At 39.0% G+C, this 25,364-nt stretch overlaps 1 pseudogene; it reads right to left on the bottom strand.

The window, feature by feature from the left end:
- Nucleotides 1–16,278: 16,278 nt before the first annotated feature.
- Nucleotides 16,279–19,185, bottom strand: LOC148019250 (uncharacterized; annotated as a pseudogene).
- Between the last annotated feature and the right edge of the window lie 6,179 nt (nt 19,186–25,364).

Genomic DNA, 25,364 nt, shown 5'->3' with positions numbered 1-25,364 from the left:
ATTGCCAGATAGCCTTAGCACCCTTATGTAACGCCACAAATCAGAGTAACACAATGCAGCATTAACAATATCCTCACGTGTTCCCTTTACCACAACAGGCAAGACTTGTCTAAAATCTCCCCCAAACAAAACAACTTTTCCACCAAATGGCTTATCACATCTCATAACATCTCTTAGAGTTCTATCAACCGCTTCGAAGGCATGTCGATGGGTCATAGGAGCCTCATCCCACAAAATAAGGCTTGTTTGTCTCAATAACTGAGCAAGGTCACTTTGAACAGGAATATTGCAAGTGGATCGATTATTTAATTCTACTGGGATTTTAAACCGCGAGTGAGCTGTACGACCACCTGGCAAAAGCAAGGCAGCAATGCCACATGATGCTGTTGCCAATGCTATGCGACCACCACTGCGTACCTTCGCAAGCAAACATTTGTATAGGAAAGTCTTTCCAGACCCACCAGGACCATCCAAAAAGAATACATCCCCAGTATCTGTATCAACAGCTTCCATGACTGCACCGAAGGCAATTCTTTGTCCTTCATTCAACATTCCCTCCATGGATTCAGAAACCCTATGTTGTTCTGATATGTTGTATGCATATTCATCTTGCAAAAGAGGGTTAGCATGCAGTTGTGATTTTGGTTGATGAGGTTCACGCAACCCATCAAAATCACAAAGTCTTCGTCCTACATGACGTAAAAGGTCTTGTAGATGCAACAAAGCCATGTTAGATGCCTCACGCTGCAGAACACCAAGAGAGGCATGCACGTGCTGTAACTGCAATCTATACATGATATCCTCTACCATTGGCACCATAAATCTTTCCCATAGATGGCCAGGCTGAGCTGGCTCACAAAAGACCAAAATTGCAACAAACAAAGTTCGGAGTTGAGCACCAGTTTGCACAGAGGCAGCTTCCTCTAAGCACACAACATATTCATCATCGCTCTCCAACATGCCCCTTGCAATGCAAGCATCCCTAAAAGTATCACAAATCATGCTATCAACAGTACGCAAATCTTCAAAAGAAGTACATCCCCGACACTCTGTTAAAAGCATCCGCAAATAGTAGAGCTCACCATAGGTAGGTGCCACAAAATACATCCGACCACATGTATTCCCACGCTTCCTTCTAGTCCACATCTTATGTCGTGCATTCCACACCCAATACACTGGAAAGTCTTGATAACGAATAGTCCTAGCCTCTGGATGAATGCGGTTGCACACAAACCATTCAGTAAGAGTAGTTTTCTGAAGGTCTTCATTTTGCACAACATCTGGTATACTATCTGTATCCCGAAACACCACATAGTTCTGACCAGGCAAGTGTACCTGCAGACGTTGTATATCAGGCTTTTCATCGTGCAATGCATAGTCATAGATCCGCCAACATGCCTCAGAGGCAGAAACATATCGTGCATCCAAATAACTTTGTATCTCGTCCACCTCGTGAGCATCGCCACCATTCTGGACTGAATCAACCCCAACAGAAAATTTGACGGTTGCACGATCATGCCCCTTGTACACATACTTATACAAATACTTCACAGCCGCAATTGTCGAGCAAACCTCTACATTTATGTGTGCATTGTATTTTTTACTCAAGAATGGATTATATGGAACAATCCATCGATTATCAATAACATTACCATTTATGATCACAGAGTTTCCATCATCTCGTCTTCGATAAACGGGATAGCCAGAACTATCAACTGTCATCATGCCCACTAATTTTCGTGGGTAATCTTTAGTACATCTACCCTTGTCCATACAGGGACTCTTGGGGTTCAATCCTCCGCAAGGGCCATGAATGCTACACTTTGAAATTGTCTCAAATAAGGCTGGAAACTTAACTCTATTGGGTAACTCAGCACAAACCAGTCTATCGTAGTGACATGCTTCTGAAGGTTTGAAAGACGACTCTAAAATTAGCAAAGTATGAGAATGTGGTAGCCCCCTCTTTTGGAATTCAATCACAGTAACATAGCCAGCAACCTTTCCAAAGAGATCCTTTCGCAACAACGTACACATCAAATCAGCATGCTTTTTATGAAACACGCGAGCAGTCAAATCCGGACGATCATAAGCACTTTGCCCAGGCAATAAAGCATTAGTAATCTCCAACCACTTTGGATTGCATGTCATTGTTATAAAAAGGTCAGGTTTTCCCTTACATCGCACTATAGCCATGGCATCCTGATATAATTGATACATGTGCCTTGGTCCACCTGTGAATGACGACGGTAAAACTATCCTCTTGCCAACAGAGGCACCAACAATCGGCATTGTCCCATCATCGTTTGCCCCCACCATGTCTGCTAAGCCTTTATAGGCCTCCGATCGTAACACTGATTGATTCTGGCGACACCAAGTTAACCTGCATTGCTCTATACTACAATAAGCATCAACAATAAATTGCTGCAATAGTCGACCAGCACGCAACATGCACACCTCAGTATCTTCACGCACTTGAAGACGAAATGCATAAAACTGCATTTGGGTAACACAATTTTTATTGGACAATTCATATATGTTAACAGGAACACTAACATTACTGTAGGGAACCTTTACATGCCAACCATCATCCCCCATAGGAAAAAGGAGGACATATAGCATTGGCATATATGCCCTATGCAAGTTTGAAATAGCAACACATCGACCACCCCGAGTGTAAACATGAATATCCCGACGATCAAGAGTACCCTCGTCACCCTGCCCTGGCATGATAGCTGCAACCTCAGTTGCTGCAGGAGCAGAGTATTGTTTACTGGTTCTTTGAATACCAAAAATACTCATTCTTAGTTCCTGCACGGGATTATTTTGCAATTGCAAACCCACTGACCTAAAAGCACGTGCATATATGTTGTGTCGATGCATCATACATTGAAGCTCCCCTAGCAAGTTTGGTAATAAATCATGCATAACCCCCAGTCTATTAAGCAACTGATGCTCGGTATCATAAACATACAGTTGTGCAAATCTTGGCCTTTCTTGATGCTGCACATCAGGAAGCAAAGTACCTATACGGTGATAAACAGACCCATGCACTCTAAAGGTGTAACCATTCCCGATAACGGGTAGCTCATCAACATTAGCTCCGAGTGATACAAATGCAAGAGCGCTATTGTATGCTCGTATGCTGTTTTTAAATATCCTACTCTGAGGGTGCATGCCATGCAACAAATCATGCAATGGCTGTGGTGGACGTTGCAACGGCGGCAACATTACTTTTTCATTTACAACAGTGTCTTCCAAACAAAATCGACCCTTGAACCCGAGTCTCGCATCTCCACAACTTAGCTGAACACCTTTCACACATCATACAAAGACTCCCCATGGAATGCACATCCGGCTCTTGAAATAGTAGTATTGACATTGCCGGGTGAACATCCGTTGCAGGCAAAGCATTTAAAATGGAGCACAATCCACCACTTTGGGGATCAAAAACAGCAATATTATGAGCACGTGACTCATTAGCCATGGAATTTTCCACATTGTGGTGATTTCCAAAATCTAAACCAACATGCTGTTCAACTGGCTCATTATCCCCATTTACAAATTCAACACGGTGAGACACACTCTCACAAACGACTCCACTAAGATTTCCCCCATGTTGGCACATAGACATTGAAGCATTATTAACATGTGACTCAAAAGTCACATGATTAAGACCATTGCAACCACCCACTAATGGCAAAGCATTCGTCAAATCCACACCAAACTGTCGCTGGGCTTGAAATCCCCTAATGGTTCTATCCGGTGATGGCAAAACATTAGCCACATCTATACCAAACTGTGGTTGGCCTAGTTCACAATGACCATTTAGAATCTTCTCAAGGAATGAATGGTTTTCAATGTCTCTTTGAATGGATCTACCACGATCTAAAATCCCTTTCCGAGCCCTGAGTCTAGCAACCTGCCGTCGCTCATACCTCGTGGAAGTAAGCTTGTCCCTACGAACACGCAACACATAGTCTCTCCCAGTTGCTCGATGCGAACACCCCATATTGATCACTTGGCCACAAAACCTATTATCAACATATACACACATTTAATATATAAATATGTAAATTTAAGATTAAATATCAAGAACAAAACCACTACAACCCAATCAATGTAAAAAGACGCTACACCAGCCCATTAGAGAGAGAGAGAGAGAGAGAGAGCCTGGTTGCTAAGATAGAAGTAACCTTGGTAATTAACAAAAGAAAGTAAACATGCAACTGAAGAAACGACTATCAATACACTTTATCAAAGGCATGGTTTGATTTCTAAACTAAATGTATTGCGTACATTCGATGTACACAATATATCAAATCTAAATATACCAACCATCATTGGAGTATCAAATCTGCTCCATGTAAATATCAAGAAAGAGACATCACGTCATACACACTCAATATATTTTACTCAAATACGCTTTGTTATATCAAAAGTGTTACACATCTTAGCACTTTTCATGTAGGCTTTACAAAAAGAAGCAAATATTATCATAAAAAGTGCCAGCCCATGCACTTTAAAATATGCAACACAATCTGAACCTATAAGTTCCACCCCAAGCAATTTTTGCATATACATAGTCTTCTTAGATGCGACCGTTCATCTGACGGCTCAATTGTTGCAACAAAGCATTAAACCTACTAACATTCATTTGAAACTGCAAGAACGGCAACCGACAACCCCTCTGGTAGATCACAGGTTCATGGTCATCTCCAAGCCCCCAAACGGAAGCCCACATATCGTTCACCAGCAGATTCATTAATCTGCTTGTCTCAGAAATAATTGCTGAAAGTGCCCTTACTTCACCACCCAAATCAGTCGACACTTGCTCGAGAACACCCTGCGTGTGTCTGGTCTTGCTGACAACACCATACAGACCTTTAGTCTGTTCATGTAACTCCATTGAGTACATGGCAAGCGCACTATCAACACGCGTACATAAACTCGTCTGCATTTCCATCAACTCATTCATCTTGACCTCAAGTTTTTTTTAAAGGTCCGAAGCGTCCGAAGTAGCCCTTGTGTTTCTTCGAAACTTTGCAGCTCTTGTACATTTAGCAACATGTATCTCTTGTCTCCTTGCCACCTCTTTCATTTTTTGCACATTCATTCTATTAGAGCTCATACGTTGGCTGCAATGAAACATATAAACAATCATCTCCAAAAATATAAATAGTAGCACTTTGACGCAATCACAATTAACAAAACTATCTTCCATACCCATGCGAATGAACCCAAGTTGGCAAGCGCCGAAGAGATGACGTTGTTGCCATTTTGTTTATTTCAACTGAATCCACTACACTCAATGGAGTCGAAAGCACTACGTCGGGAATATCTCCTATGGCTTCGCTTTGTTCCATGGCTACACCAAACGTCAAGACATAAGTGATAGACACATTCACAACCTTCTTGAGAGTAAAGAACATATTCCTATACATAAAGGTATCCCCAGTCTCGAAATCACAAACTCTAAATGGGCGAAATAATATATGTACACTACACATGAGTACTATCATGCACACATGGCACTCACCAAGTTCCAACCACGCATTGCCTAAAGGCCCTGCCAATGGATCTTCAATCATGTACATCTTCACAGAAAGATATCCTATACAGAAAGATATCCCCAGTCTCGAAATACTTATTGGTGTAAACCCCATAGGACACACAATAACTTACTAACTCACATTTGCAACCACAAACCCTAAATGCATGAAAGAATATATGTACGTTGCATGAGTGCTATCATGCACACATGACGCTCACTAAGTACCAACCATACATTGTCTAAAGGCCATGCCATGTCGATCTTCATTCACGTACATCAGCACAATCTTGAGAGAAAAGAACATCACGTATATAGAAGGGTGTCCCCATTCTTGAAATACTTATTGGTGTCAATCCCATAGGACACACAATACCTTGCCAACTCACATTCGTAGAGAGAGAGACAAAGAGAGAGGAGCGAGGAAGGCAAACTATACAAAACGTCGCAACATATCAAAGCTACAATCATTCTATGTATCTAGTCCAATCTAAGTTACAAAAGTACATTAGCAAAATTGCTCAGTAATCAATAGAGAAACAGAGAGAAAGAGGAACTATTAAAATGGATTGAAAGTAGTTTTATAATTTGCAAGACACATACGATGTGTTTCAAAATGAAGATTTTCATCAAACAATTCATTTAAGAAGTCTTGCAAGAATTACATATACCAAGCAAACCACGACAAAGAAGCACTGGTTAACATCGCCAAAAACCTATTGTGAACCACTATTCAATGATGCAATGTTCTCTAGTGCATATCAAGGGCAATGATCTCCAGTGCCAGAAGATGAGCCTGCACGGCGATTCATCTGCGTTAACATTGCTGAGAATCTATTCAAATAAACTTTCAAAGAAGTAAGTTGCACATCAAGAGCAATGTTCTCCGGTGCAACTAAGCTCTCGTTCTTGTGTGCAATCAACTCACATACTCCATCCTCTATACGACCTGTACTATCAAGAATATCTTTCAGCTTCCCTTCTTGATCATTCGAAGATCCAGCACGCGGACACCAATTTTTCTGAGTATGCTCATAAATGTCACCTATATAACCCTTGATCTCTTCTAACTCGCCCTGTATAGTTACTGCATCAGCAAGGTGCCCTTCATATTTCTCATCCAACATTCTCTCAATCCTCTGTAGTCGGTCACCAATGTTCTCAGAAATTGAAATTGAAGCCTTTTGACGTCGAAATAGTGTCTTCACTTGCTTTTCAATCCCATCCAAGCGACAAATAAACCTTAAGGAACCAACGGGAACTATCATGCCCTGCAACATGCTTAAGTGCATGACGAACAGCCTTTTTCCTTGTGGCCTCCTTTATTTTGCGTGCATTCATTTGCACGTCAGAAGTGCACTGTATAATATCTTCTACAGACATATTCTTGTTTGCTGTAGAAGCCTCCATACTGGTCAAAAAGACGCGTTAGCCTTGAGGGACATATAAAATATTCTCAAAATTTTAAAACAGCAAAAACTACCATGTCTTATACTACCAAAGTTTAACTAACCCTCTCTCTCTGCTTGTCCCTCTCCCTCTCTATACACCTAACCAACCAACCAATACACTAAGTAACCAACCTCTAAACTAAAGTAACCTACGAACCAAACTAACTAACTAACAACCTATTTCACTAACTTACTATATATTTAACTATATAAATCAACCCTAAACTAACACAACTAACTAAACTGACCAAGTAAACTAAATAAAATAAACTAACCCTAAACTAAATGCAAAGTAACTAACACACAAAAATAATTCAAACTAACTATTTAAACCAATAACCTAATTAACTAACCAACAACCTAATTAACTAACTAATTTACTATTTATCTAAATATATTCAACTAAATAAACTAAATATAAACTAAAACAAAAGAACAAACTAACCCTAAACTATTAACTAAATAAACAAATAACTAACTAAATGAAACAACTAAACTAAATAAACAACCAAAACTAACTAAACTAACTAACCACAAATCACTAAACTAACTAAGTAAACTAAATAAAACAAAATAACTAAACTAAATAACTAAAAACCAAGTTCATGTAACATAGGACTAAAAGTTTACATGGGTATGCATGTAACTATTTATCCATGATTGTCTACCTAACTACTTATATACATGGATATTATTATAACCACACAATCGACTAAATAAACTAACTAAACTAACTAACCACAAATCTAAACTAACTAAACCAAATAACCACAAACAACCAAAACTAACTAAATAACTAACTAAACAAACCAACCCTAAACTATTAACTAAATAAACTAAATAAAACAACTAAACTAAATAAACAACCAAAACTGACTAACAACCTATTTCACTAACTAACTTACTATATAACTTACTATATATTTAACTATATAAATCAACCCTAAACTAACACAACTAACTAAACTAACCAAGTAAACTAAATAAAATAAACTAACCCTAAACTAAATGCAAAGTAACTAACACACAAAAATAATTCAAACAGGGTAATTTAAACCAATAACCTAATTAACTAACCAACAACCTAATTAACTAACTAATTTACTATTTAAACCAATAAATACATCAAAACACATTTACAACCTAAACCAAATAACCACAAACAACCAAAACTAACTAAATAACTAACTAAACTAAATAACTAACTAAACTAACTAACCACAAATCTAAACTAACTAAACCAAATAACCACAAACAACCAAAACTAACTAAATAACTAACTAAACAAACCAACCCTAAACTATTAACTAAATAAACTAAATAACTAATTAAATAAAACAACACATTTACAACCTGAAAGAGAGAGAGAGAGAGAGAGAGAGAGAGAGAGATCACCGACCTGAAATATCCTCACAAACAAACTGCACAAAATATAAACCAAAATACCAATAAATTAGACAATACCAAGCAAAGCAACCTCTCTCTCTCTCTCTCTCTCTCTCTCTCTCTCTCTCTCTCTCTCTCTCTCTCTCTCTCTCTCTCTCTCTCTCTCTCTCTCTCTCTCTCTCTCTCTACTAAACTAAAACATACATGGATATTATTATAACCACACAATGGACTAAATAAACTAACTAACTAAATAAATAAACTAAGTCATAGTCTAATCAACTAACTAAATAAACTAACTAAACCAAATAACCACAAACAATCAAAACTAACTAAACTAACTAACCACAAAAATAATTCAAACCCTAAACTAACACAACTAACTAAACTAACCAAGTAAACTAAATAAAATAAACTAACCCTAAACTAAATGCAAAGTAACTAACACACAAAAATAATTCAAACTAACTATTCAAACCAATAACCTAATTAACTAACCAACAACCTAATTAACTAACTAATTTACTATTTAACTAAATATATTTAACTAAATAAACTAAATATAAACTAAAACAAAAGAACAAACTAACCCTAAACTATTAACTAAATAAACAAATAACTAACTAAATGAAACAACTAAACTAAATAAACAACCATAACTAACTAAACTAACTAACCACAAATCTAACCAAACTAACTAACAACCTATTTCACTAACTAACTTACTATATATTTAACTAAATAAACTAACCCTAAACTAACACAACTAATTAAACTAACTAAGTAAACTAAATAACACAAACTAACTAAACTAAATAACTAACTAACCACAAATCTAACCAAGCTAACTAACTAAATAACTAACTAAACTAAACTAACTAACTAAACCAAATAAACACAAACAACCAAAACTAACTAAATAACTAACTAACAAAACAAACCAATAACCTAACTAACTAAACTAACTAACAAAACAAACAAACTAACTAACTAACTATTTAAACCAATAACCTAACTAACTAACTAAACTAACTAACTAAACTAAATAAACAACCAAAACTAACTAACCAACAATCTAATAAATACATCAAAACACATTTACAACCTGAGAGAGAGAGAGAGAGAGAGAGAGAGAGAGAGAGAGAGAGAGAGAGAGAGAGAGAGAGAGAGAGATCACCGACCTGAAATACCAATCCTCACAAACAAACTGCACAAAATATAAACCAAAATACCAATAAATTAGACAATACCAAGCAAAGCAACCTCTTTCTCTCTCTCTCTCTCTCTCTCTCTCTAAACTAAAACTAAAACAAACAAACTAAACCTAAACTATTAACTAAATAAACTAAATATAAACTAAAACAAAAGAACAAACTAACCCTAAACTATTAACTAAATAAACAAATAACTAACTAAATGAAACAACTAAACTAAACAAACAACCAAAACTAACTAAACTAACTAACCACAAATCTAACCAAACTAACTAACAACCTATTTCACTAACTAACTTTCTATATATTTAACTAAATAAACTAACCCTAAACTAACACAACTAACTAAACTAACTAAACTAACTAAGTAAACTAACTACTAACTAACTAAATAAATTACCAAACTACTAACTAACTAAATAAATTACCAAACTACTAACTAACTAAATAAATTACAAAAACTAACCAACTAACTAAATAAACTAAATAACTAAATAAACCAACTAAATAAACCAACTAAATAAACTAACCAACTAACTAAATAAACTAAATAACTAAATAAACCAACTAAATAAACTAACTACTAACTAACTAAATAACTAAATAAATAAATAATATCTAAAGTAACTACTAACTAACTAAATAAATTACCAAAACTAACTAAATGATTAACTAACCCTAAACTAACTACTAACTAACTAAATAAATTACCAAAATTAACTAAACTAACTAAACTAACACACAATCTAATTTAATCTAACTCAACACGCTTCTCTCTCTCTCTCTCTCTCTCTCTCTCTCTCTCTCTCTCTCACGTAACAGTGAGCTTGAATCGAAAAGCAGCGCCATGTGACTGCAGGCGCACCATGTCTGCGACCCTGTGACCGCAGGATGAGAGAGAGAGAGAGAAGTATTTCTCTCTCTACCACACGTTAGAGAGAGAGAGAGAGAGAAGTAAAGGTGCTTCTCTCTCTCTCTCACGTGTCGTGTAACACGTGAGAGAGAGAGATACTTTGCTTCTTTCTCTCTCTCTCTCTCTGACGTGTTACACCACACGTCAGAGAGAGAGAGAGAAGCACCTTACTTCTCTCTCTCTCTGACGTGTCGTGTAACACGTCAGAGAGAGAGAGATACTTTATCTCTCTCTCTCTGACGTGTTACACGACACGTCAGAGAGAGAGAGAAGCACCTTACTTCTCTCTCTCTCTCTGACGTACGTGACACGTCAGAGAGACGTCACCGTCAGAGGCCCTCTCTGACGGACGAGAGAGAGAGAGGGAGAGAGGCGCGTTTACTCTCTCCCTCTGTCTGACGTGCGCACCTCTCTCCCTCTCTCTCTCGTCCGTCAGAGAGAGCCTCTGACACGTCACACCCCGCAAGCCCGGACCAGAACCCGCATCTCTCCGCCAGCCCTCTTTGACGCGATCGGAAGCGAGGACTGAAGGACTGAAGGCCTGGGCGAGGACTGAAGGACTGAAGGCCTGGGCGACTGAAGAATCGACTGGCTGGCTGGGCGACTGAAGGACGTCCGCGAACCGAGTGGCTGGGCGATTGAAAACGTCAGAGAGAGAGATTCTCTGACGTCAAAAAACGCCTGTCCGCGAACCGACTGGCTAGGCGCTTCTCTCTCTCTCTGACGTCCGTCAGAAAGAGATTCTCTGACGTCCGTTGGTGTCCGCGAACGACTGACTGGGCTCAACGTGAGAGAGAGAGATAGAGAGACTCTCTGACTCAACGTGAGAGAGAGAGAGAGAGAGAGAACACAAAAATAGAGAGAGAGAGAGAGAGAGAGAGAGAGGACTGACCTCCTGCTGTTTGCTGGCCTGCCTCCTGCTGCTTGCTGGCCTGCCTCCTGCTGCTTGCACCTTGTGAGAGTGAGAGTGAGAGTGAAAGCGAGAATGAGAGTGAGAGTGAGAGTGAGAGAAGAAGAGAAGGTGGTGGAAGGAGACCACGTTCCATTCTACTCCCAATCATGTGACATTATGGTCACTTACCTTTCATTCTGCTCCCAATCATGTGACATTAATGGTCACTTTGGTTTGGTTTGGGAGCCAGGTTCGGGAGCACTGTGGTGGTTCGACACTTTCCCGAATGTGTAGCTCAAATAATAATGTAGTATAGATACAGTAATTGGGATCGCTAATGCCCCTAATGTTGTTGATAGCCGGGTCCCTTTTGAAAACGCATCATTCTGACCCTGACCAAAAGTAAACCCATCGTCCGTAGTAAACCCAGAAAAAAACATAAACCCAGTTTGCAAAATGTGCAAATTCGGCCAAGGACTATGCATGCCTTTTTTGCTCTCGGTATAGCTAGTAAAAATACCCTGCGGGCAAGGCGTGCTGAGGAAACAACTCATTTTAAGATACAAGACCCATACTACAACAACACACTTGCCCGAGAAGTGGAAATCTCTACATTTCTCCAATGATGGCCTCCGCATCAATGTGCATTTCACACTCTCTCTTCCACTCATGCTCTTAATATATGTAGTGTGATATTGTGATAATAAATTGGTGATGTGTGCTTGTTTAGTCAATGGCAATGGATTCTAGAGAGTGATGCTAAGATTGGTGATAATGATACTGATGAGGAAACATCGGTTGAAACATCGAGCAAGGAGGATGAGATACATGATACTTATGTTGAAGAGAATGATACAACACCATAAGAAAGTGGTAGCTTTGGGCCGGATCCACTAATTTTTATCTCACCAAAGTACATCTTGTTCGATCGAAAGAGCTACATGTTGATGGCAAGTGACTTGAACGAGGAGAGAGCTATCACACTGGATGTGCTTCAACAACTCAATAGGAGGGAGTTGCTAGACTTGAAGAGATGGAAAAGGATCAAAGAATCTCTTTGCACTGTCACAGATGATGTGGGTCAACTTGTGCTCGCCTTGAGATAGAAGCCCTCACTCCACATTGTATGCTTGGAGGATTGGGAGAGCATATCCATTGCAAATCATATAAACAAGGTTACAAGTGCTCATGAATGTGTCAGTGCGACAATTGAGTCTATCAAATCAAGGTGGTGCACTGACGTGCGAAGCCATGGCATACCTCTCCCCTATGTCAAGGAAGATCAATTTGTGTGCTTGCAAGGCTATTACAAAGTCCCATCGATTTGATGGAGTTTCCTTGTATCCATTTCATGCGGCGGAAGTGAAAGCGCCTATCATTGAGCTTGTGTTAGATAGATCGCTTGTGGAGCGCGAGTTGCAGGAAATCATGGTTGAGCATAAGGTTAGGTTGCGTAAGCTTCGATTGACCAAAAAGCATGGTCCATCCAAGGTGATTGGGGAGTTTGCATGCCATCGTGGTGATAGTGCCACTCGCAAGGGCTCCCAAGTTTGTAGGCTGAGAACATCGAAGAAGTGTGGTTGCCCATTCAAGGTCCAAGTGGAGTATAAAGATGGCAACCAAGAAGTCACTATAAGGGTTCGTGCCTTGCACAAGGGGCATGTTCCTGGTTCTCGTGCAGATTTGTATCACTTACCAGTGCATCTTTGTGTCATTGATTGCTGCAAAGAGGACTTGTTTGATGTTGGGACGTCTCACCATGTTGCCAAGATGAGTCTTTCAAAGGAACAATTTCACTTGCAAAATTCCTCTCCACAAGATCGGGCCACCTTCAGGTTCTTCATGATCCCAAAAGAAGTGTGAACTTTGTCATACCAACTATGCCTTGAAGGTATGTTGGGTTTATTGAAACTTCGGTTCTATGCCAATCAATTATTGTCGGCACCAACAATTGGATATGGGGTATTGTAGGCAAACTTTCCAAGGACGATTGGATGGCCATGTACATGGAAGTGGTTCGTCTACGAGACTTTAAAAAAGTATTGCACACATCCCTTTTCACGTTTGTATATTACAACAATTATTGTGCCTGTGTGATGAAGCAACTTTGGATCATGTAGGTGTTGTACTATGAGCCTTACAATCTCCATGCAAAAGAGGATAATGATAAACCATTCATATTGGTTATCCAAGATGAATGGATGCTGGAGATGAGCAAGAGGTTCTCAAGGAACAATGCATGGACAATTGAAAACACCTTTAAGACCAATGTGTTTGGTCTACTACTTTCTGCCGCTGTTCTACCAAACCAACATGGAATGGGTGTTCCCATTTGGTTCATGTTATGCACAAGCGACAATGGTTCTAGCCAGGAGATCGTGGCATTGCAAATTACAATGCAAGTAGTTCTCTCTAGGATGGGTGATATTCGTTCGGTTGCTCTTATCATTGACAAGTCCCAACAAGAGCTAGAAGCCCTCTCTAGCATTGTTTCGAATGATCCTTTTTGTTGGCGCACGAGCAACCTTGATGGTGGGAGATGTTAGGTTGCCTGCCACATAATACTTTGTTGGTTTCACACAAAGAAGGCATGGGTTGAGAATCTCCTCCCCTAGGTATGAATTAGCTTCATTTAATGTAGTTTGATTAGCTTAGGGTTTATATTTAAGAGTCTATACATCGAGGTTCATACATGTGTGGCCATTGAATGAAGGTTCCTACAGACAAGCATGACCATGTTTATGCATCACTATGCAATCTAATGAACTGCCCAACGGAGGAACGATTTGAGGAACTGTTTGAGAAGTTGGTGTGTTGTTATTCCTCTCTCCCAAACATGGTGCAATATGTGACCAATGGATGGTGTGGGCATGCTTGCATTTGGCAAAGGAGATGGCCCAAGTTTTGGTCGGATGTTCCCCCATGGCAATGTAGACACCAATAATCTCATTGAGAGGTTATGGAAATTCATAAAGTACACGCTCCTTGATGCGCAGATCAATAGGTCTACCTTGGATCTACTACACGCCCTGGCAGGTAGCTCAACCTCGGGTTCTAAGATGGGTGGAACTGTGATCGAGTTTTTCAGACAAAAGCAGGAGATAGGTAGCGTATTCAACCTATAATAGAGCTTGCTTTATGACTATAAGAGTGATTGAGTGACTAAAGACATGATTACTTGTGACAGCTAACTCCACGCATTGCACCGTCTATGGATCGAGCAAGAGTCACATTGTTAGGCTGGCTACAGGGGAGAGGATACTCTAGCAGTATGAGAGGGATCAATCCTCTCTTCAAGTCATGAACGAGGGAACGATGCTCTTCAAGATGGCCAGTACTACACAACAAGAGAAATGGTACCATGTGAGTATGTAGTCAAAATACTGTGATTGTGTTGATTGGGTCACTGACTACCTCCTGACTGCAAACACTTATATGGCTTGGGGCTGATCTTGGAGAGGCACTTTCCACACCTTCACCAAGTTTTACCCATCATCGATAACTTGCGATAATTGGTGATGTACCAGTTGGCATATCTACATCCGAAGGCCCTAATTTAGAGGAGCTTTCTTCACAAGAGGGGGTGCATGAGGAGGATCTTGTGTCCTCTATAGAGGACCCAAGGAGGCTTCTCAAGAGGATTGAGAATGAGGTTCCTTCATACAACTCATCACATAAAGAGGCTTGCTTGCGGAAACTACAGAGTGTCAAGAGCTCTCTTGATCACATGTTTGCCCCTATGGAGATTGGTATGCCAACAAAGGGCGAGGTCCATCAAATCCAAGCAAATGTGACATAGACATGCCTAGGCCATGGCAGGAGATCTCACCATCACCCGAATGAGGATTTGGTTTCTTCCATGCAACCATGCGTCCTCTTGTCATAGGTGTGCTAAAGTGCAAGCATTAGAGAGGAAGGGGCCAAGTGAAGTTCAACACTAAACCTTGCATATATTGCAGTCACACTACTGCATGAAAACCTTGGGGGGGTCACCTTGTAGAAGCCCTCTATATAACGTGCGTTCAAAGGATACTTTAAAAACCCCTTTTTAAAAAATTTTCATCATTTTATATACCCCTTTTGTGAATTTTGAAGGCAATAGTTATACCCCCTCTATAAATCTAAAATTCGAATCGAATGTGCATTTTCATGGCCCCTTCTGTATAATTCAAATTACAACATGATACTACAATATTTTAGCCATGGAATTCTCACAATGATCCAAGATGGATATCCAAACACGATGTTAATATTATGAAACTTTTACAATAGCACTGCAACATAGAGCTATACACAAAAGACTCCAAGATCCACATGTCCAAAGCATGTCTTATACATTTGGATTGTGTAGTATGATAAAGGTTGTATATTATAAAAAGAATAATACATAAGTATGTTGACTTCATTGCTTCCATGGCTAGCCATCTCCATGCAATATGCTGCTTGAGAATCCCAAAAGATCAAAATGCCACAAAATTGGTCTGAAATCAAAACAAAAACAAATTTCCTCTCGTCAAGCACTCACACATCAATATAGTATAACTAAAATCAAAAGAAAAAGATTAGATATTAATTACAATATATGCACCATATGTCAACCATGATGAAATAGTGATACTTCACCTTAATACTTCAACTACAAACTTCTATCAATGTAGCACATTGCCATATGACTAGTTTGAAGATATCTCAAAAGAACTCTTCGATTGCAATACTTGAGCTGCAAAGAGTATACCCCAACGTTGCCAAGTTCTAGCTTGAACGTCCATTACCTACAAGAAAGAAGACACTACAATAAAGATAATGACCTTATTTAGAAAGGCAATACAAAGCTTATCATAGATTAAAAGCACTTACTTTGAGCATGAAAATGATTACTCAGCGCGCTTGAGAAAGTCATTAAATATCTTATAATCATTCTCATCTAGTTGGTATCTATCATTTGATGCATTGTATGTTAAATTTGCCAATGCGATGACTGACTCTATAGCAATCATATTCAAGTCAGTTAAGTCATACGTGAACATGCGTTGTCCTTTTACCCTTTGGTACCAACCAAGCTGAACTTCTATCCCTTGAGGTCGATCTGTCAAATCAAAGCCCCGTTTATAATCCACATATCTACGTTCTACTTTCTTCCTCATCTTTTGGACTCGGCCAAGATACCATGTACCACGAGACTTATCCATTTTATTTAAGTTTGTGGCTTTTCCGTCTCTCTTTGGATGCTTGCTACTACCTTGATGTTGTGTGTCATACACAAAATATACAGCACAATCACAACCTATCCCAAAGAAATTCACATTACTTGATGATTGTGATTTTGATTCATGAATGAAATAGACACCTTGCCTCACTCTTGTCAGTCGATCTTTTGACAATGTTGAATTCCCATTCAATTGGCTGACCAATGTGGACTTAAAAATATACTTTCCATCAACTTCTACTGTTGGGTTGATCTTCTGTCTCTTTGCAATAGTGCCCGAGTCATGAACTTCATCCAAGAGCCCATCGATTTCATGTCGAATCTCACTAAGAGCAATGATCTCATCATCCCCATCTGGAACCTCTTGTAATTGCTTGTCATCACTGCTTGGTTGTGCAAAGTCATCGTACTCATCAGCCTCCCCCATCTCAACATCTAGTTTTGACCATGTCAAATCTGTATCCTCCCAAGGGTGTAACCACCAATTCAAGTTATCTGGTTTGCTAGGTTTCAATCCCAATGACTGACACAACATTTGTGCTTGATGCAAGCCCTCTTTCAAGGCATCCACTATTACATCATCTGAAGACACACAATCATAGTTGCCTAAATCTACTTCTACAATTCCATCTTTTTATTCAAGCACTTCCATATATGCTCTTGTTTTTTATGAGCCCTTGAGAAAACCAGCCCATCTGAACTACATTCATGCATGGCAATCTTATTCAAAGTACCAACACTATGCAACAAATCTCCAAAGTCAAAGGCTCTCTCTTGTCCCACCATACCTCCAATTTTACTAAAATAAATTTCAGCTGCATCCGATCCAGTGAGATGCAATGGGCACTTGAGAGTAAGATAAAAGTCACGAAAAACCTTTATGAGAAGCACAACAAAATGGCATGAGGGTTGAATATCTGTGTAGGCCTCTCTACTTATGAAATTTATCTTCAAGTTGTACGTTGCATGTTGATGTATCCACAACCTCCAAAGCTTGAAGAAGAAACTAACCTTAGCTGCCATCACCACACGATCCTTCAAGTTTAGATACGGTGATAGGAAAACATCAATGTAATCAGCCACAATATGCAAATATGCCACAGTTCCTTGCACACTTCTCTCTTTCTTCTGTAATTGTCTCATACAACATTGCACTTCTCTGCTTGCAATCCTTTGGGCAGCTGCCCAATTTTGACGATCATTTCTTTGTATATCTCCATCCTGTAGCTTGTGTTTATCAATGGAAAATGAGTTATAGACCATTGCAACATGATTGAGTGTAATCCAAACTTTACCAATCGCAAGTTGTCGAGTAGGGCTATCAAGTGGACTAACAAGCTTTTTTCCACAATGTACAAAGTCTTGATCATGTAAACCATACACATGCCCTTCCACTATTCTCCCTCTTAATTTCCATCCACACCAATTAATAAAGAATCGGTCGCTATGATCTCCAAGGTAATCTTCAAGCATGAGCTTGCGCCGTCTACTATCTCCATCTGAAGAATGCCCAATTATTGGACCTATTGTATCCTTTAGCTTTGCACTCCATAAATGCTCCACAAGATTCCATTGATTTCTAATAAAAACATTATCAAAGCGGTTACATGTGACTTGCACTACCAAAGCTAGTCGTGGAAGACTCTCATGAAGAGGGTTTACTATCAAAAGTCTTGCATAATTTCCCACCACATGATTTTGAAAGGCATCCACTATCGTATTATAACCATGTGACCCCTCTCCTACAATAATTGTGTCGTTTGTAAGGCATTGGTGACGTTCTCCTTTACTTCCACAGAATCCAATAAGAGTGTCATCCTTTGCATTCCACCTGCATTTAAAAAAAATTGCTTTAACTTTCAATATCTTACAAACTTCCTTTACATGATTGAAAGTAAAAAACATTGCAAACTACAAGACATTAGATCTATTAAGAGCACCTTATGCGACGTTTGATGGTAGTCTCATCTTCAACAATGATAATCGGCACCATTGACATTACTCCATGTTTACTTTTTGCATCCATGTATATCTTACCCACTGCCTCAAATATATACTCATGCTCTCCAGGCATGAAGTGAATTGCTTTTTTCCCTTGCCTTCTTGTAGTGCACATGGACGGCCCTCCAAGGTTAGTACTCATAAATTCATGCAAGCGTGGCCCGCCCCAAAGCTTAATGAGCTCAAACATGTTCTTTGTGGACTCATTGAATCGTTGTGCTTGTTTTGTTCGTACTATATTCTTTGCTACATCTTGAAAAAAGTCCCACAATGCTTGTTTACCTCCAAATTTACCTTGTCGATGGGCCTCAAATATATTATTACAAAAGCGCCGCACATCCTTCCTATTAAAGCATTCAAAGTTTGCTTCTTTCAAGGACCTAATCCTCACAGAAAGCACAACAATTCTTGCTTCTAACCACCATAGCTTTCTCTTGGATTCTTTCAAGTCTTTCTTGGACTTAACTGTCACATTTTTCAACTCTTCACTGCTAAGATAATCTAATCGCCTTCCTCCTCCTGTATTCCTAACCCCTCTCTTCTCAATAGCAGTACTCTCTCTGTATACTCTCATGCGAAAATCATCACAAGTGGGAATTTTTTTACAATACTCACAAGTAAAACTTTCAAAGGGATTTCCACCACATGAAATACGTTGGCAATTTATGTGTCTGTAGCATCCATCTACCTTAATTTCAAGAGATCCGTCATATAAGATAGCTTTTGTATATGGCTCTGGATACCATTCCTTTCCTATTTTAAGGTCGTGTAGAATAGATTTTATGTTGACGTCACATGCTTTGTAAGGCACGGTCCTTTGCCATAATCCCCAACAGAGCAAATTTAAATCATAAGAAGAAGGCATATATGGGTCACCTGTACAAGTAGAAGGTCCTTCTGAATTTGTTGATACGGTACTTTCTTTGGTTGGGTAAAGAAAAGAGCTCAGTGACTTTTGTTGTGGATCTGCATGAAAGAGCTTCTTTGGTCGCCCTCTAGCATTTGTCAAAACTACATGGTTGGTACATGTTTTTTTGGATATAGCCATGATGTGAGACTTTGACTTGATATGCTCTGTGAGAATCGTATGCAAGTCCGATCTTGAAGGGCACAAATGCAACCATTTCTTATCATACTTACATACAACTCTTACTCTCCCTTTATCTTTCTAGTCATTCAATGTTGCCTCAATAAGCTCAAAATCAGATCCTGTGTGATTTCAAGTCAAAACTCACAAATTAATCTCTAAAATGATTAGAAATTATCCCTAAGATACATATACAAAAGTGATTTTAAAACAAACCCCAACCTTACTAAAGCTCAACTCTTTCATAAACCGGTAATTGTCGTATATGAAAGTAACATTTTATTGGAGGTTTCAATGGTTAAAAAGATGTCACTTGCCTTCATGAGTGCTATTAAAAATATCCATCTCCTCTACTGCAGCTAAAACCGCAACCATATTATCTTCATTGCTTTCTTCTACATCTTTTGAGTTAGATGTCGCTCCCACCTTCAACCCTTGATTTGTCAAATATCTTATTTGATGCGCTTGGCCTTCTAATATATGGGTTCTCATGAAATTAGAAAGACACGAGTAAGCAGATTGCTTGCCAATGACTCCCGATCCATAAGGAGCTTCACATTCATGGCACCATACTCGAGCCAAGGGTGCACCATTAAGATCTTCTGTGGCAAGCTCAAACCTATCATCTCTCGGTGGGTTTCGCTCCCTCAACTTCTTGCGAGTCTTCTCACATTGGTTTAGCCAACTTTCAAGAGTAGACTTTGAAATCAATGTGCTCTTGAGCATGCTTTTAACATGCTTTAGGTTGTCACCTGACTTGTGCAAACTATGATCACCTTCATCGCTTGCATTGAAGTTAGTGTCCTCAAGAGTATCCTTCAAGCCTTCACATATGTGTTTTCTAGGCCTGCTCTCATCCCCAACCTTATCTACCATGCTTGAATCTCTCTTTATACCAATAAACTTGACATTCTCTACATGCCAACACTCTTCTTGTACTGGGTTTATGGTGCAACCACTGTCATCATCTTCATCTTCAATTATGAATTTAAAGGGACCAGATATAAGCTCATCTTGTGTAATCTCTTGTCGTATTGCATTATACGTGGAATCAACCATAACTCGGACATAACCCAAAAGTTTCTTCTCGCTAGACCCATAATCAAACACCTTCATGCGAGTTGTTGAAGCCATGAATGATAAACCTTATAACCAAATACAAAAAAAATAAAAAATTAGTTACTTCTCATATATAAAAAATACACTAATATTTAAAAAATAAATTAGAAGTGTTTCCATCACATAATACATGCATCAATTTCTACTCAATGGAAAATACACCCCATGTTTTTAGCTTGTAACTATTAAGGCAATGCATCTAGTAAAGACTTAAGTATTTATCTAATAAAGCCTATCCATAGAAAATAAAGTATATAGCATTAGAAATGATAACAATATATAAAATTCACCAATACATTCTGAGCACTTGATCAGGTTGATGACTAACCTTACAAAACTAGGGTATTTCTCATAGGAGAATGTTTACTTGCACTAGTGGAGGTGACAAGTTATTGCATCACTTCAAAAGCAATAGTTTGTCGAGGAAAGTTTAAGAGGTTTGGTATCATCTATAATTGCTAGGTACACTTGGTCATTAGTTTTTTAAACATTCATTTATAATGTATTATTATTTTCTAATCATTAGTAATTTAAAATGCAATATGGATACGATGTGAAATCATAGCTTTTTAAACCATTGAAGTAGTTCTCTTTCTTGCATGCTTGTGTGTTTACAACAACAATATATCTCTTTGGCAACTTAAAAAAATCACATGTATACAACACTCCACTTGCACAATCATATTTAGCAAAGAAAATAAGAGAGATTGAAACTTTGTATATGCATTAAATGGTTCGTTAATGTTTCACGTATGCTATCTAGAGACTATTTATAGATATAAAATCTACACCATGATACTAAATATGAAACAATGTGGTTATTAAATTTCAAAACTTGAGAAAGTCAACCGTGCAAATTGCTGACAAGACACATAAAGACACAAAATCTTGAAATAATTGCTCTTGAAGACGTACATCCACATAACTAACTTAATCTTAAAGCACAAATTATAAGTTGTATTCTATAGAGCATATAGCTTTACAAGAAATATACAACTATCCTTGGTTTCATGAGTCATAGAGACTCCAAAAATTGATAGGTTGTTTTACAAAATACAAGGGGAGATTACAAGAGGTGGGTTGTTCAAAAAGGGTGAGCTAGAATAGGGCCAAGCTCTACAAGTGATCTTTGTGCTTTTGCAGGATCAGTGCTGCAGTGTGCTCTCAAAAAGTCATCAAGGTCTGCAAAGGACATTCGCATGGCCTTATCATCTAACAACATGCGATCCCTTGCCTTGAACTCTATTAAGTGCATGATGAATTCATCTGGGGTATCTCTCGGCTCCCTACGCAACCATAGACGTTGGCCTAAGCGCCAAAACTCAACGAGACAGATGATGAGCCAACCAACTGCGTATATATCTGACTCCTTGCTGTAAGCAGACTCACACAATGGATCATAGATCTCAGGAGCAATCCATGGCCTTCTTTTCCTTTCCAACACTCCTTTCCGTCGGCACTCATCTACGATGTGCATGGGCTCATTTGGTCCCCTAGATGGGTAGTTGAGAGCTCGTCTTTTCATACCAGAAATAAGCATGAGACCCCAATCTATGATGCCCACCCTGGGGGTGTTATCTCTGGTGAAATCCAACACCATGTTCTTGGCATGTAAGTCCGAATGGACGATACTAGCACTATGCACGGCCTTCATCCCATCCACCAATGCATGAATAATGTTTGGCATATTATTGATGACGCCCACGATCCTAGCCCTCTCCTCTGCAGAAGGCACCTTGTCAGGATCAGGTCTGAACCCCATTGATGGCTTGTGGAGGTGCTCGATGGTTCTCCTATATTTACATTTTTGAAAAGGGCCCCACATCAATATATCATCTATTGTACCACCATTGAAAAAGGGAAAGACTGTAACCCAAGGGGGCTCATAAGTAAAGGCAATGCATCGTACAATGGATGCATTGACCTTTGCATCCCACACTCCACTTGGAATTGCTACAGCTTAACATTGTTGAAGCCCTTGTACATTTTGGCGCAATATGTTAACTCTAAAGGAAAATAAGTAATATTATCAATAGTAACTTGGACACACTGTCCAAAGGAACCTTCACCAATGACTCTACCTAGCTTGATGGCATCAAAGGGAATGCCAATCGTTGGTGCGCATTGGTGATTCCTCAATGTGCGCAACATAGTTCCTGCCCCTGACGGATTCTCTCTCTTCTTTGTTGGACTAAAACTGGGACTTGCATTTATAGTGGTCTTTAGACGTTTTGGTAGAGAGGTTGTCCCGGACAAGTCCTTTGCTCGCTTTAAGCGTGCCACCTCTTCTCTCCACTTCATGTTCCAAAAGACTAACCTCTCCTTCAATGCAGACACTGGTGCTAACTCCTTAAGATCTTCAACCATCTTGGGTGCATTTCCAAGCAGTGTACGACAAAGATGCAAGTTCTTCTCGGGATCCCAAAGTGCATCAGTGACTAGGTGCGAAAGCCCTTGCTGCTGCAACATGGTCTGCATGGATGTACATGCTGAATTGCAGAAAGTAACAAAGACAATTTCATTACTATTGATGAGTGATATCTGCTCTTCTGTGCTGGATGATATAGCCTCTATCAAGCAAATGCGTAGTGCTTTGGCAATGTTCAAGGCCATCTTCACAAATTGTAAACTCTCTACAATAAAGAAAAGAAGTGTATAAGCATAATGGCCAAGGCTTAAGCTACCAATTGTAAGTTAAGCTACATAACTTTAATATAACTGTATGACATATAATATTTGATTAAGAATACAATTGTATGATATCAATCTTAATTTATATTGGTGTTGCATATGAACTTCAATTGCATGATACCATCTAAATATTGAAAAGGTAACACAAATTACATCTAGTCATAACTTATTAAAAACATACAAATGCAAGAACATGATAGATTTTAAAAAAACTACACATAGATCAGGACATTTTTTGGCCGAATAGATGACCTAAATGCCCATCCCATTGAACAATAGCAAACAATTAGTGTATCAGGACATTACGAAACCGAATGCACGATCAAATGCCCATCATTTATTTTATGTGTAGCTTGTCAAGACACTATTTAGCCGAATTCACGACCAAGTGCCCATCTACACCTAGGGGGGAAGGGAGGGTATCACAACCAAAGTGACACCTCTATGCCGAGTTCACGACACAGTGCCAAGTCAATTGTGACATACTTATCAAAAGACACTCACTTGCCGAGTTCACGACTAAGTGCCTATTTAACAAGCACCTTTTGGCCCTATGAAATCATCACAAGACAAACATATTATGATGCACTCATCCCCCAAGGCGCACTCATCCCTTGAGACCCTTATACATAGTGATGATTCTAATCATGTGTGTACCTATGTTATGCATTCAAGGAGGCAAGGGAGCATTAAGTGTTAATCATAGAAGTACATATACATAAATACATAAATCTATTAAGGTAGAAGTACATATACATAAATACATACATGTATCTATTAAGATATTGGTACATAAGCAATCTTTTAAATTATACACGTTACTTTGCACATTTGTCATAAAATTCTTTTTCACAATTCTCTTCTTATCCCCCCTTTCTCTTAATCAAAGGGATTCTCATTACAATTTTGAAGCTTTTAAATCGTTTTGTAGGTCCTAGGGAGGGTCTAAGCAATAATATCTTATCTTATTTTCAATATTGCAGAAGTAAATCTCCATTCATGCTAATTCAACCAAAATAGGAGAGATGCACTGAATAGAAAGATCAAAACACCAGTACGAGAAAACCATCTATGTTGGAAAGCATTTCTTTGTGACATATAATAGACCAAGCATCTCAAAGTAGATGTCTTAATTATTCTTAAAATAAAAACACAAAGTTGGATTGTTGAAACTGTGTATACCTCTTATTATCTTCAAGCATGCCAAGCACACAAAATTTCCCACAGGTTGTGGATAGAAGGGCGTGTTCTACTAGCATTGACATTACAAAGCAGGGTTGCAGACGTTTTTGCTACCAACATACATCCAACTGCCGCATAGGAAAATGTATTTTGTTAGATCATGCCATAGGGGTTGTTATTGGAGAGACAGCATTTGTGGGTTGTCAATGTGGCTATTCTGCATCATGCAACCTTAGGTGGGACATGTAAAGTTGGTGGGGACAGGCATCCTAAGATAGGAAATGGGGTTCTGATAGGTGCCACTGCAACCATTCTGGGCGACATGAGGGCGACATCAAGGTGGGGGATGGGGCCAAAATTGAAGCTGGTGTAGTGGTACTCATGGAAGTGCCACAAAGGACTATTGTAGTCAGTTTCCCAGCAATGCTGGTAGGCCTAAAGCACCAGCCTACTCTCCTCAAGGAGATGCCTAGTTATACCATGGATCAAACATGGTTTGATTATGTGATTTAAGCTACTCAAAAGTGCATTTTTCAACTAAATAAATATTTATCTTACAAGATAATGATGGTGTACCTGCGAGCTGTCGATTATAGATTTATTCTGCACAGAGAGAGAATAGTTGTGGGTGACAATGAGGCTAAAATGGATAGCATCGACAAAGCAGGCAGCAT

This window comes from Lygodium microphyllum, chromosome 20 (genome assembly GCF_053477565.2).
Source record: "Lygodium microphyllum isolate KBCC chromosome 20, Lygodium_microphyllum_v1.1.10, whole genome shotgun sequence".
In the NCBI taxonomy this organism is placed as follows: domain Eukaryota; kingdom Viridiplantae; phylum Streptophyta; class Polypodiopsida; order Schizaeales; family Lygodiaceae; genus Lygodium; species Lygodium microphyllum.
The sequence above is the reverse complement of the archived record's forward strand: the minus strand, read 5'-3'. Positions and strand labels throughout refer to the sequence as shown.